This window comes from Benincasa hispida, chromosome 10 (assembly GCF_027475165.1).
Source record: "Benincasa hispida cultivar pf3 chromosome 10, pf3_genome.v1.1, whole genome shotgun sequence".
Lineage (NCBI taxonomy): Eukaryota > Viridiplantae > Streptophyta > Magnoliopsida > Cucurbitales > Cucurbitaceae > Benincasa > Benincasa hispida.
The window spans coordinates 13,268,634-13,285,276 of NC_143487.1; positions in this window are offsets into that span (position 1 = coordinate 13,268,634).

The following is a 16,643-nucleotide window of genomic DNA, read 5'->3' on the forward strand; positions in this document are numbered from 1 at the left end:
TCTTATATCATCTCAGTGTTTGGAGGTCCATTATCCTATCTCACCGATTTTAATTGTTTGTGGGCTAATTTTCGACACATGTTTTGTATCTCACCGTTATTTTCCTTTCGTGTATCGTATATCATCTTAGTGCTTGAACATACTCGATTATACTCAATCGTTTATATTTAATCAAAACTCCCCAGACATCAAAACTCTCCATACATCATAACTCTGCACATCCTATATCATCTCAGTGCCCCAACAGTCCCTAAAGGTTTTATCACAAGTTCTATATCTTTTCATTTTTTTAAGAAATTGAAATTGGAATCAAAGGGTAAAAGTTTTTTCTATAAAATACTAATCCATTTGTAACGACCCGACCCTCTAGGACTTAAGTTAGGTCGTTACTAAATACATGCATGCATGGAACTCAAAACAACACTCGGTTATGGCAAAATAAATGCTAATTAAATAAGGTAAGTTCAAAAGACTTTCATTAAATTCAAATACTAAATCAATAGTAGGGTACCCATAAATCATAAAGGATAATAAAAAAGTCTGAAAAATAATTTTTAAAAGTAAGTTTTAAACATCAAAACTAAAAATTAAGAGAAACATGAAAATAACTTTAAATCTCATGATGCGGAAGGGTAAAAACTAGTCCCAGTGGCTCGATCACGAATTCCGCTTGTCCATGGCTGGTGCATCTCTACCCTTACCTGAAACAACAATATGAGAAAGAATGAGTATAAAATACTCAGTAAGTAACCCCCTACTGGGGTCAGGCTGGGCATCTACGTCCTCTAGATACCCACCTCTGGTGAAACATATAAACTGCTCTAGTCCTTATGAGACACATATGCACATGAAACAAGAAAGAGACTGTGTCCTATCCTACTATAGTTAAATATGCCCACTACCTCTGGTGAATCCTGAAAAAGACACAAACTGGTGAATCCCGAAGGAAACACAAAATCTAATGGGCATCTAACTAATCAGTAAGGATATTTGCACAGTCTCAACATCATAATCATCACTGTACGAATTTATGACATACATATAAACCTCAACATCATGATTCTACAACATACATGTATACCTCAACATCATCAGATCAAATACAACCATACGGAAGTACATACCATCTCATACTAGCATTCAAGTGTCTATATGCGTAAATAAATAATTCAAATCTCATACTAGAACATACTTTGATCATATTATACTATCAGTCTATCATGCTAACATTCTGCCATAACAAACATTTATCATGCTAGCATACATTTAATGTCTGGCCTGTGGGCAGTTCCAGTAGTAAGATTACTTACCTTGATATTAGGTCAAACCAAAAAGCAATTGAATCTTTGTGAAATTCTTGAATCCTTAATCAAGCCTAAACATAAACCAATCTTTAAAATTAATAGTTAAGGCCAAATTTCAAACACCCAAATATTACAAAATATTTCCGGATAACCTTACCTAAGGTGTGGTCCAATTCGAATTCACCTTCCAAACCTCCAATTTTAAGCCCAAATAATTAGCAAACCAAACTCTTCTTCATCTTGAATGAAATTCTTGAATCAACCCCCTAATCATAATTTGAAATTAGGCTTACATGATTAAAACTTGAATCAAATACATATTTCACTACCAATGTCTCAAATAAATTATCCATATGTAGCTTCTAATAAAAATCACTTCCAAATGACTTTACCAAAATTTCTCAACAACCAAAATTAATCCACAAGAGGGTCCTCAAAGCATAAAACTTACCAAAACTCGTTAAAACAAACTCCAGCTTCACTGAACAACACCTCAATACCTTCACAAACTTGAATCCAAACTTGAAACACAATGAGTATCAACCAATTGATGTCAAAAGTAAATGAGTATTCAAGAATCAACTGAAAACAAATCCAAACGGTAGAAATCTTACCCAAATCGGTAGATCCAATGATGGCAAAAGCGAACGATGCTTGAGCAGTGGTAGACGGAGGTCATGAAGAAGAAACTGACGCGGCGGCTTTGGGCGGCGTCAGAGGGCTCACGAACGTGAGGAAGAAAAGGGGGTGGGGTTTGACTTTTTATAAAAAAAACAACAACAACAACAATAATAATAATAACAAAAAAGAAAATAAATATAATTACATTTAATTCCTTTCCATTTTATACTATTAAATTCCTTTCCATTTCAAAAGAAAATTAATTCCTTCCATTAATTTCCAATTTGAATAATTTCACGCTAACAATTAAATTCCCGCACTTACACTTGAAGTCCAAAATTCCAAAAATGCCCTCCAACTAATAACAATTACTGAAATTCCAAATAATAAAGTTACTGAAATTACATTATTACTAAAAAATGTGCGAGGTGTTACATTCTTCCCTCCTCAAAGAACTTCCGTCCTCGAAAGTTCATTCTTGAAATAAAAAACTCCGGGGGTATTACATTCTTCCCTCCTTAAAGAACTTTCGTCCTCAAAAGTTCATTCTTGAAAAAGCTCCGGGTACTAAGCCTTCATCTCATCCTCTCGCTCCCAGGTAGCCTCTTTGAACTGGTGATTCTGCCATGGGACTTTCACAAAAGCAATTTCCCGGCGGCACAATGTTTTTACCTCTCTGGCAAGGATCTCTATAGGCTTCTCCTCGTAGCTGAAGTTATTATTCAACTGTAAAGGCTCGTAGTCAGCTACATGGGACAGGTTTTTTACATACTTCTTTAGCATCGAAACATGGAAGACATTATGAACTGAAGACAGTACTGGGGGCAATGCCAAACAGTAAGCTACGGGGCCAACTCGTTCCAGGACCTCGAAAGGTCCAATGAATCTCGGACTCAACTTACCCTTCCTGTCAAACCTCAGAATACCTTTCATGGGTGCCACTTTTAAGAACACTTTCACACCAGTCTCAAATTCCAGGTCTTTACGTCTTACATTGGCATAGCTTTTCTGTCTGCTCTGAGTTGGTTACATATGAGCTCTAATCTTCTGTATTGCCTCATTTGTGGTCTACACCAATTAAGGTCCTAACAACTTTCTCTCACCAACCTCACCCCGGCATACTGGAGACTTGCAACTCTTTCCATATAGGGCCTCAAATGGCAATGTGCCAATGGCAATCTGATAGGTATTATTATATGCAAATTCCATTAAATGCATGTGAGAGTCCCAACTCCCTGAAAACTCTAATGCACAAGCGCACAACATATCTTCCAATATCTTGTTCATACGTTCTATTTGACCATCAGTCTATGGGTGAAAAATTGTACAAAAATCCAATTGAGTACCTAATACTAACTGGAGACTCTTCAAAAAAACTAGATGCAAAACGAGGATCATCGTTTGACATGACTAAAACTAGTACCAAAAGAGGTGTAACAACCCCTTCCATAAATAACTATGAAACTTAAGATGTTGAAAATCAACAACACTTCTACATGTCTGAGCTGATAACTGTGAAAACAGTCATGAAGTTAAGAAAGTCTTATATACTAAAAACATATATCTGAGCCTACCATGTCATAGGGAAAACTTCATATGTGCAATGAAGAAACTGGTCATACTATATAATGCTTCATCTGAAGATATGTACCAAAACAAATCTAGTCAACTAAAAACTACTTCTACTCTAGAAGCGCCAACTGTGATGTCTTTCCTAGAGTCTACATGTCTGAGAATAACTCTTTCTAGTTAAGTTTCACATTCATGAGAAACTCATCATGAGGCTCTATGCTGTCATGAGCTATAAAACTTGCTTGAGCGATCCTCATATTATTCTTTAAACTTGAAACAATCACATATCATTACTTAGATCCCGCTGCGAACGAGTCCAGAATTTCCCCCGAAAATGAGGTTTTGAATTACCTGGATGCTAAAGCATAAGTCAATTGATAACACATTTTCATAACCTCATAATAACCGTAATTGATCCTTGAAGTCATTTTTTTTAACAATAAAACCTTCTTGATTCAGAAGTCTTAGCTTGGATTACTCGTACTCCCTAAAGCTAGTTAACTCATTGCCCATGCAAGAGAATACATACTATCTTGTAATGCTCCAAACCCACTTTTAGTAACTTCTTACTATCAACTCAACTTTATTGCCAAGTCTATCCCTTATACCAATGGTTATATTGGAAGATCCAACTTACTTACTTTTGTGCATATACTATCATTGTCTACCTCGAGTTGGATTATTTTCTTTTCTCAATCAAATTGATGGTCTTGCTAGTTCATGTTTCCAACACTTGCACACAAAGTCAAAATCCCTTAAATCTCACTAATGCCCTCAATGTTTTACGTCTTAACTAATCAATCCTCAACATACCATATCAATAGTTCTCAAACATCTACTGTTACTAGTAACTCCATTTTAACTTATCCCTTCTCAATCTTCTATTTTGGTAACAGATTCTTGTGTTAAAACAAAGTTCCATACCAATCACCTACATAAGCTATCTTTCCATCTAGCATATATTGTCCTAAAGTTCCACATGATAATGAGGTATTCTTCTTTTACACCAAAATAAATACCTTGTAACCCCTCTTATCAAGCCTTCAAACCATACTTAACTAGGAGTTTGGAACACATTAAATTTCTTTCTCTTTCCAAAAGAGTAAACTTTCTTGGACACTTTTCTCTCATTCACACTTATGATAAAACCACTAAATTCAAGACACCTCCCTTTTTTTTTTCCACTTTCCATGTGGAACATAATCTCTTTACTAAATTATATTTTACTAAACTCCTCCAATCTTATCTCTCTCACTACGAATTTCCATCTTGTAGAATTCCTCTTTGCCAATTTGCATACGTTTAAACTCCAAAAGACTTTTTGTTTCTTCAAATCTGTCTAACTTGGATCTCCTTAACACAATAAGGCTCTGGGTTTAGTCTAGGTATACTAAAATAATCCTTCAACCTAAACAAATAACAACTTTAACCCCTTTAAGCCCAAGGTCATGTCCAACTATTTTAGCTTCCTTTAATGACATCTACCTAGCTAGATATTCCAAAAGAATTCTTTATATCATTACACATACTTTACCTAGTTCATCAAGTTGTAGTATTACCAAAATGATTATGACTTATGAATCCTTTCTAAAATTCTTCTCGAAATGTTGGATTTTTAATATCTCAAAACCTTTAATAAATCTATAGACTCTTCTTATTTTCCTCCTAATTCATAAAACAACTTTTAAACTTATACTCGAGCACTGGTCTGTGTATATAATACTACCACCGATTGCACTATCCAACACAAAACATAACACTAGTCCTTGATCAATTCTTGTCTCGAAAATTTTATTCATTGGCTTAAACATTTAAATACCTTCATTCCTAAATTGTCATAACCCTACATAGTTTCATCAACCTTTAACATTGCTGAACTGAGGTATATATTGGTTCGTATCTAACATAATTTCCATGATATTAACTAGTGCCAAGTGACTTCATAATTTATTCTATTTTATTTTTCTCCTTTTGTAGTGTCGTACCTGATAATCCTCTTATAATAACTTCTAACGAGTCACTGACCTAGCATTAGAACATAACTGGTACATTTAAGCCAAACAAATATTTTAATGCACAACTATCATAAAACTTGTAATTGATAAGACGTACCTGGCGATGACGAGGAATCTGTTCATGGGCCACAGGGACAATCTAGACTTACATAGTAAGTCAGTCTACAGAACCCAAAACATGGGCTCTGATACCAACTGTAACGACCCGACCCCCTAGGACTTAAGTTAGGCGTTACTAAATACATGCATGCATGAAACTCAAAATGACACTCGGTTATAGCGAAATACATGCTAATTAAATAAGGTAAGTTCAAAAGACTTTCATTAAATTCAAATACTAAATCAATAGTAGGGTACCCATAAATCATAAAGGATAATAAATAAGTTTGAAAAAAAAAATTAAAAGTAAGTTTTAAACATCAAAACTAAAAATTAAGAGAAACATGCTCTAAATCTCATGATGCGGAAGCATAAAAACTAGTCCTAGTAGCTCGATCACGAATTCCGCTTGTCCATCGTCGGTGTATCTCTACCCTTACCTGAAACAACAACATGAGAAAGAATGAGTATAAAATACTCAGTAAGTAACCCTACTACTGGGGTCAGGCTGGACATCAATGTCCTCTGGATACCCACCTCTGGTGAAACATATAAACTGCTCTAGTTCTTATGATACACATATGCACATGAAACAAGAAGGAGACTGAGGCCTATCCTATTGTAGTTAAGTATGCCTGTTGAATGAGAAATTTTGGACCAATCACAAGTCACCACGTCGTTTGCTAAATTAACGACGAATTTCTAAATCGTTGACTTTGGGTCCAATTAGAAGTTAACACATGTCCCGAATTGAATTGAAGACAAGTTTCGATGACGTCACACGGATGAATCAGATGAGATTAAATTGGTCCAATTTGATATTACTATTTGGAGTCCAAACTACAAAAAAAGTTGAATTGGACCTAAATTCCAGATCAGGCCCAAAACTAACTAATTGGGCCCAAGGGTCAGGCCCATGGACCAACCAAGCCCACGAAGCCCACCTGAGAACACTAAATAGAGAAGTTATCTTCATTTATAAAGGTAGCATTTTCTACACTCAAAAGACCCAGAGAGAATTCGTTAACAAGCAGAGGACTCCTGAAGACTCCTGAAGCTGCACTCCTATAAGGCAGAAGGCCTTTGAAGACACAAATACTCTTCCAAGACTTCTACTTCAAGTTTCCAAGACTCCTAAATCTGCACTTCTATAAGGCAGAAGACCTTTGAAGCACAAATACTCTTCCAAGACTTCTACTTCAAGCTTCCAAGACTTCTGAAGCTGCACTCCTATAAGGTAGAAGACCTTTGAAGACACAAATACTCTTCCAAGACTTCTACTCTAAGCTTCCAAGACTTCTACTTCAAGGACGTTCGGTGCTGTCCTTCTCCAAGTTAAGCATATTCACCCAACTGAGAGAGAATCAGAGGATCAAATATTAGAGATCGAACCACATCGCATCAATCAACTGCAACATCAACACCAACTCAAGTTCAACTCCACGAAACACATTTCTCCAGAAACTTCGTGTGAACAATGCCCACTACCTCTGGTGAATTCTGAATGAGACACAAACTGGTGAATCCCGAAGGAGACAAAAATTGGTAAATCGCGAAGGAAACAAAAACTAGTGAATCCCGAAGGAAACAAAAAATCTAATGAGCATCTAACTAAACAGTAAGGACATTTGCACAGTCTCAACATCACAATCATCAATATACGAATTTATGACATACATATAAACCTCAACATCATGGTTCTACAACATACATGTATACCTCAACATCATCAGATCAAATACAACCATACGGAAGCACATACCATCTCATACTAGCATTCAAGTGTCTATGTGCGTAAATAAATAATTCAGATCTCGTATCAGAACATACTTTGATCATATTATACAATCAGTCTATCATGCTAACATTCTGCCATAACATACATTTATCATACTAGCATACATCTAATGTCTGGCCTGTGGGCAGTTCCAGTAGTAAGATTACTTACCTTGATATTAGGTAGAACCAAAAAACAATTGAATCTTTGTGAAATTCTTGAATCTTTAATCAAGCCTAAACATAAACCAAGCTTTAAAATTAATAGTTAAGGCCAAATTCCAAACACCCAAATATTACAAAATATTTCCAAATAACCTTACCTAAGGTGTGGTCCAATTCGAATTCACCTTCCAAACCTCCAATTTTAAGCCCAAATAATTAGCAAATCAAACTCTTCTTCATCTTGAATGAAATTCTTGAATCAACCCCTTAATCATAATTTGCAATTAGGCTTACATGATTAAAACTTGAATCAAATACATACTTCACTACTAATGTCTCAAATAAATTATCCATATGTAGCTTCTAATAAAAATCACTTCCAAATAACTTTACCAAAATTTCTCGACAACCACAATTAATCCACAAGAGGGTCATCAAGGCATAAAACTTACCAAAACTCGCTAAAACAAATTCCAACTTCACTGAACAACACCTCAATACCTTCATAAACTTGAATCCAAAGTTGAAACACAATGGGTATCAACCAATTGATGCCAAAAGTAAATGAGTATTCAAGAATCAACCGAAAACAAACCCAAACGGCAGAAATCTTATCCAAATCGATAGATCCAGTGACGGCAAAAGTGAAAGACGCTTGAGCAGTGGTAGACGGAGGTCATGAAGAAGTAACTGACGCGACGGTTTTGGGCGGCGTCAGACGGGCTCACGAACGTGAGGAAGAAAAAGGGGTGGGGTTTGACTTTTTATAAAAAAAAAACATCAACAATAATAATAATAATAATAAAACGAAAAAGAAAATAAATATAATTACATTTAATTCCTTTCCGTTTTATACTATTAAATTCCTTTCCGTTTCAAAAGAAAATGAATTCCTGCCATTAATTTTCAATTTGAATAATTTCATGCCAATAATTAAATTCCCACACTTAAACTTGAAGTCCAAAATTCCGAAAATGCCCTCCAACTAATAACAATTACTAAAATTCTAAATAATAAAGTTACTGAAATTACATTATTACTAAAAAATGTGCGGGGTGTTACACCATTAGTCCATGGGCTTTCTACACATGAAGTCCTATTTTTGGAACGTGTTTCGTATCTCACCATTATTTTCCTTCCGTATATCGTATATCATCTTAGTGCTTGAACATACTCAATTATACTCAATCGTTTATATTCGATCAGAATTCCCCAGACATCATAACTCTCCACATCCTATATCATCTCAGTATCCCAACAACCCCTAAGGGTTTTATCATAAATTCTATATCTTTTCATTTTTTTAAGAAATTGAAATTGGAATTATGGGGTAAAAAGTCATTACACTCCAATTTTTCTATAAAATACTAATCCGTTAGTCCATGGCCTTTCTACACATGAAGTCCTAATAAGAGATCTAAGTTTTATTAATGTTCAAGTTTTTCCTTATTTACAAGAATGTTTAACTTTCTTAAAAAATTACAATAAAATTAGGGTCAAATTACCATTTAATCCCCAACAATAAATAAATTATTGAAATATGAAAGAGAAAAAAGAGTTTTAAATGAGGTGTGCTTTTTTAGAAAGAATATATTAAATCATAATATTTTTCAAATACCCATAAATTTTCATATTCTTCAATTTCTCTCTCAAAACCCTTATGTATATCACTATATATATACATATATTTGTTAGACTGTAGGTGTGATGATTTACTTCACGGCGAGGTCAGAAAACGAATGAGGAATGTCGAATTAAATAAATGGACTTACTCATCTTTCGACATGAGAGCCAAAAGAGGATTTTTTGTGTATAATCCTGCATAATCTCAGATGTTTAGTTGGAATGATGAGAGAGAGTTTGAGAGAGAGGATTTTGAAAAGGAAGCAGTGACTAGACGTGGGTATTTTAGAAATCTAAGGGGTTGTTTGGGGACCTAACATGAGATGGTATATCCCCACATCCTATATCATCTCTGTGTTTGGAGGTCCATTATCCTATTTCAACGATTTTAATTATTTGTGGGCCCATTTTCGGAACATGTTTCGTATTTCACCGTTATTTTTCTTCCGTATATCATCTTAGTGCTTGAACATACTCGATTATACTCGATCGTTTATATTCGATCAGAACTTCCCAGACATCAGAACTTCTCACATCCTATATCATCTCAGTGCCCCAACAGCCCCTAAGGGTTTTATCATAAATTCTATGTTTTTCCATTTTCTTTAAGAAATTGAAATTAGAATCAAGGGTTAAAAGGTCAGTACACTCCAATTTTTCTGTAAAATACTAATCCGTTGGTCCATGGGCTTTTTACACGTGAAGTCCTAATAAGAGACCTATATTTCATTAATGTTTAAGTTTTTCCTTATTTACAAGAATGTCTAACTTTCTTAAATAATTACAATAAAATTAGGGTCAAATTATCATTTATTCCCCAACAGTAAATCAATTATATATTTTTTAAAATAGGAAAGAGAAAAAAGAGTTTTAAATGAGGTGTGCTTTTTTAGAAAGAATATATTAAATCAAAATATTTTTCAAATACCCACAACTTTCCATATTCTTCAATTTCTCTCTCAAAACTCTTATATATATAGCGATATATTCGATATATATTGTGATATATGCACTTTTTCTCTTTTTCTTTTTTTGTTGCTTTTATAGAAAATTTGATATATATTGTGATATATGTATTCGTTTATTTGATATAAACGAGAATTATTATTATTATTATTATTTAGACTTCATGAATTTTATTTTCTATATATAGATTTTGAATTGTTGAGATTTTTTACTACCTAAATGGTATATATGATATATATAAATGAAATTTATGATATATACTGTGATTAATGTCGAACATTAAGCCAATATGTGGTTTATATTCCGTGATAAATTTCATATATCGGTTTATCTGTGATTTATGTCAAGCATTGAGTCAAACTCTAATTTATATATTGTGGTATATTTCATATATTGGTTAGGATATTTTCAAATTCATAATAATTCGCTAGATAAACCAATAAGTTATACATGAAACCAACGTAAATAGAAAATAAATTTTCATTAAATACATTTTCTCCCTTCAATTAAACAAAAAGAGTAAAATATCATGCATTTTCTCAATCTAATTAAACAAAAGGAATAAAACCTCAACAGGTAAATGTATTTTCTCTCTTCTACATCAAGAGTAAATATGGAAAAGAAATTTCCAATGCCACCTTCTCTTTCTAGTCCCTCACCACACTCAATGGTATTTTAGTCCAAAAAATCCATTAAATCTTATATACGAAAATATAAAAAAAATTGGACATTTATGAAATAAGTTTTGAAAATAGATTGAATCTATAATAATCTCTTAGTCCATTTATGAAAAAATTGGTAACTTCTAGACATAAGTGTAATATGCGTCTTCTATTAAGGTCCTTTATATAGAAAGCCCTGAAATATTTCATAACAAAGACAATAGTATAAAATATCAAATTTTCCCGTGTGACGATTGTTTCTTAAAAAAAAAACAAATAAAAACAAAATGTATGAAATTAAAAAACGTCACAAAGCAACTATATACCAACGATATTTTAGTTAAAAGGTGTCGTCCTCCTAACTTTTTTTTTTTTTTTTTGTCTAAGATTGCATTGGAGCGTGTGTATTGAGTTGACTTGCATATTATTTATTGAATTTTATTATTGATAATGGCATGCGTTACTTATTTTCTGCGATAGTCGTTGACCTATTACATATAGTTAATTTTCTGAAACTAAAAAATGATTTCAATTTTAATTGGCTTTATTATTATTATTATTACGTAAGGACACAGTTTTTCAATTGTAGAAATTCAATTTCCATCCTTGCTCTAATTCTCACAAAATTTCTAGTTGATGTAGGTTAATTCGATCTTAATTTCATGACAATCAACTACATAATCACGAGCCTTTGTTGTGTTAATTTATTTTGACATAATCGTGTGCATTTATGCAGAAGTTGGTGGTTAGGTTACAAATAGGTTCATTTTTCGTGACAAATGATTTATCTTCTTCTCACTTTTATGTTGGTGCATTATAATTCTATTATAAAATTTTGTGATTCAAGTGTAAATTGCACATGAAATCATGATTTGGAAATTTCTAAAACTCTTGATTTTTTTTGCAGTCATCTCACAGTGAATCAACTTCAAATCTTCAAGATGGTACTGAGTGATTTTTTGCTATTTTTCTTGATCATTCTCGCATAAACTGCGTTAGTTTTCATAATGATAGTGATTGCATCTACCTAGAGTTCCTTTGTAATTTTCATTCAAATTTATGAATGTAGAAGTCTTAACTTTTAGGACATAATTAATCAATGGGTGCATAACTTTCAAGGTAACTTCAGTACCATGGACCATATTAGGTACAATATCTTGAGATTTTATGATGAACTGTGTTCTATTAGACAGGATGCAACAACTCATAATACTTTAGTGGCTATTTTCCATCAAACAACATTCCCGTACCTCTTTCACATATATGTTTCAAGGATAGACTATTAATTGACTAGTTTGTGGTTCTTGTTTTATAAATAATCTGTCTTTGCCTTCTTGGAGCAAATACTGACATTATGGGCATTCCCTCATTTTTATTATTTCTTTTTTGTCTGTAGTTTTCTTTCGACAACTCCTCTGAAAAATCATTAATTTATAATAGGGGAAGTATAACTGAGATAAACTATTTATATTTGAGATCCTTAGAACCAGTTTTCCACGTAGTTTTCTAAGTGACGTTCATGGTGCTCACCAGATTTTAGTGTTGTACAAAGGCTTTAGTTATTATTTTAGTACGACTTATTTGTATGACGACAATGATTAGTCGTTAATTTAGTCGTTGTAAGGTATTGATAAGTTTGACAAAGAGTTAATTAACTGGTTTTAATACAATATATTTGTATAAAAACTCTCATAAAAATTTAACCTTTTTTTTTTTGTTTAGCATTTTAGCTTGTTTTAGTACAACATGTTGACTTCAATATTGTAAAAGTTCTTAAAATTTAGGGAATTGGGTATTTTTCTTGGGTAGTGGGATACAAAGTGCAATAGACTATTTTTTTTTTTCTTGTCGCATTAGGGCTTAGTTCCCCTCAATTACCATGTTTGCATTTGATTCTATCTTCATTATTTTCTGTGATCAACTTAGATTTTAGGAAGATTTTTTAGTTTGTTTTTAAAATTAAGTGCTTAGATAATGAGATTTTGTTTTTAAATACACCAAAGATTCAATTAGGGGTATATTCGTCTTTTGCTTTAATACTTTAATTTGCATTTGTTGGCCATTTTTTTAAAAAAAGGGCCTATTACATTTTGGTCATTTGCCAAATATTTTTTTTATTAAGCAACTTTTTTTCAATTTGGGCCCTGCGATGGGTCACAATCCACACATACTAAAGGTTAGACCTTGTTTTTCAAATGGTTGAAAGAAGCATGCTCATCTTTTATATGCATATGTAATATTAGTAAAATAATAATAAGTCAAAATAAGTATAACTCAACTGACAAAAAAAACCATAACTTTAATATCTTTTATAATTTTTATTTGACAATTCATCTCCTTTTATGTTGATGCATTATAATTCTACTACAAAATTTTGTGATTCAAGAGTAAATTGCACATGAAAACATGATTTGGAAAATTCGAAAGTCTTTGTTCTTTGCAATCATATCATAATGGATCAACTTCAAATCTTCAAGATGGTTTAGGCAATCTTTACTTTTTCAGATCAATTTGGTCTGGCATAGGCTCTCTTGATTTTCATAACTCTGTTGAGTGTATCTTCCTAGAGTTTTCGTAGTTGTGGGACAGTTACAAACATAGACATTAGACTCAAAGTATTAGCAGATATAACATAATGTAAAAAAAAATTGTAAATATGACCAAATTTAAATAGTCTATGAGTGATAAATCATATTATTGGTAGGAGTATCACAGAGTCTATCAAAGATAGTAGTCAATCGCTGATAGACTGGGGAGTCTATCAATGATAGAAGTCTATCATTGATCGACTTGTCTGTATTTACAATTTTTTTAAAAAAATGTTATACACTCAGTTATTATTCCTAAAACTACGTAATTATCCATAAAATATTTTAGATATTTGATAATTCCGCCTCAAATGAAATTGCACTCATCTACAATTATCTTTTTATCACTTCGCCTAGCAGATTATTTCGTCTCAACTCACGAAATAATGTGCTTCTTTCAGTTATCATTGTTTCCTCCAAATGGAATTGTTGAAATGGCAGGAATTTTCCTTTCAATCTTTCTTCTATTTAGATTTCATTTGGGATTTTCGTAGCTTTCAAAATAATTACTAGCAATTGTAATTTTTTTTTTTTGTAAAATTAATAGTAAATAAAGAGTGTTGGGTAAATTTCAGTTTATAATTGAACAAAATTGGTTACTAGTATTTGATAAATAAATATTAAATTATTAAGTTTATACAATAACTAAAATTGACCTAATATTATTTTTATAATTTATAATTCTCAAATAATTGTTTAAACCACATATATATAAAGTAAATTTAAATTTTATTTTAAAGGATAAGACTAAATTAAAAATTTATTTAAACACTACAACAAAATTGGGATTTCATGACATTTAAAAGAGTCACAACTAAAATTGTGACATTTATGATTATTTTATGTCCCCTATAGAATGAATATTAATAACAATTTTTTAAAAAAAAACTTTTAATGATAATAATTAATTGTCACATTTATAAACTGTGTTTACTATGGTAAATTATTATTGTCATCATTTGACTCAAAATTGGCTTATTATTGTAATGTTATGAGTATTAATAGCAGTTATAAAATGTCAAAAATAATATATAGTGATATTTTTTCGTTATAAAAAATATATGTACCTTGATACTTTTATTGTCAAGAATATATGAACAATAACCAATGCAATGTCAACAAATGTTCTATCATGACATATTTTTATTGTCACGGAATTTCATGTTTGTGACATTTTTATATTGTCGATTTTAAATACATGTCTTGATAGTTTGTTATTTCTTTACATTACATAATTTTCACCATCAACTAATCCTATTATAACACAAAATTGGTACAACCATAAATAAGAATGTTCATATATAACAATAATGTTGATAACATTTTTACAAAAGAAACTAAATACAAGGAAACTATCTTATGTACCCTGAAGTGACAAATACATGCAAACTAATAATCAAATTTGGTAAAATTTTACAAAGAAAATAAATACAACAAGGTATTGCCACAAGTAACTACATTACAACAAATTTTGTTACTAACCAAACGTCAATCACTTATTTGGTAACTTCACCATTTCAATAGGTTTGTGCAAGACTTAGTAAAAACACAACATTAAACCTTAATTCAACATTGTGAACCAGTCTCTAAACTAAGTTCTAACATTTAGAAAGTTCAAAATGATTCAAGTAAAAATAGAAACCTCTAACAAATATCAATACACCTTTTATTGAAACCTCTAGCAAATCTATTCACACCTCAACCACATAGAAAAATCTTTGAAATTATTTTTGACCAGCCTCGAAGTTAAAGACGTTACTTTTCAATCTCTTAAATAGCCAAACAAGCTAATAAACAAATAATAATAATAAACATGGAAATTGAAATATGAATAATACCAATTTATTTACTCATTACCCAAATCATAGTTAGTCATCTTAGACATTCAGTAAATAGTGATAAGTAATAACAAGATTCACATTCATTTTTGAGTACACATATCTAGTCGTCGTTGTGTCCTTACGCAACTTCATGTGTAATAACAATAAATACCAAACAACTTATTTAAGCAAAGATCATTCCATGATGTTAACAAGAACGTAGCTTAACTGGTATAATGTTCATATTATCGACCTTGAAGTCTGAGGTTTGATTCTCCCACCTCACACTTTTATATTAATGGAACAACTTAGCATACTTTATCTATATTGGTATCAAATCATTTAAAGTTTCCAAAAACCCATTTTCAGCCAATTTCAACCAATAACGCAATGTCATAAGAGCTTCAGTTTTCTTTGCAAATTGAAATTTAGTAATTGAGTTTTGTTGTTTTCATGGACGCAAACAATAGCACTAACAAGATTCACCAAATTCAATTACAAGCAAATCAAACTTACAACAACAAACAAAAGCTAACTTACGTATCATATAGGAAATTTGAGATTGTAACATTTCACTCATCATTGATAATTGTTAGGTATCCGATCACCTACACAAATATACCTAACAAGAGATATTCCAAGCCACAGAATAAAGCACGCCTATGACACAATATATTGTTAATATAAACCAAAATGTTTAGCCACAACCATAAGAGAGAATAACAAACTAAATAGAGACCAAACATCACAAAATCACTTAATTTTCATAAAAAGTATCTAATTAGTGATAGTTTGACTGTGGAAACCACATAAAGTTACTAAAAAGTGTCCAAGTGACTCTTTCATTTTCAAAACAAGCTAAAAAGTGCCTAACATGTAAGCATCCAAAACAATCTTGATGAGTTTCAAATGGTACAAAACATACTTTGAACCACAATAGTCTAACTATATTTTGGTAGGGATGTATAACACTGATGAAAAAAAGAACAGAATAACGACGAAGACCACAACTGGTGAATTGAAAAAAAAAAAATTTAAAATACAAACTTTCAGAAGGAGACCAACGTTGGAGATGAGCAAAACTAAACAACACCAACAAATACCTGTGATGACCACTGCGTCGACTCTTCAGACCACCGACACTGATGAAGGATGTTGAGGACGAAATGTGAAGATCACAATTGGAAGTCCAAAGCTGAAGATGAACGTTGGCTGAAGACGAAGAAGATGCTTCAGACCACCAGTGATGATGGATGGAAGACGCTGAAATATGTGAGAAACCTTGTTTTTCTATCGACATTGAAGAAAGGGGAAAAGTCGACTACTTATATTAAGTTAGGTTTGAGGATATTTTTATTAAAAAATCTTAATTATTAATTATATTTAATGACGATTAATAAATGTCATAAATTCGTGGCATTTTCAAATGGTC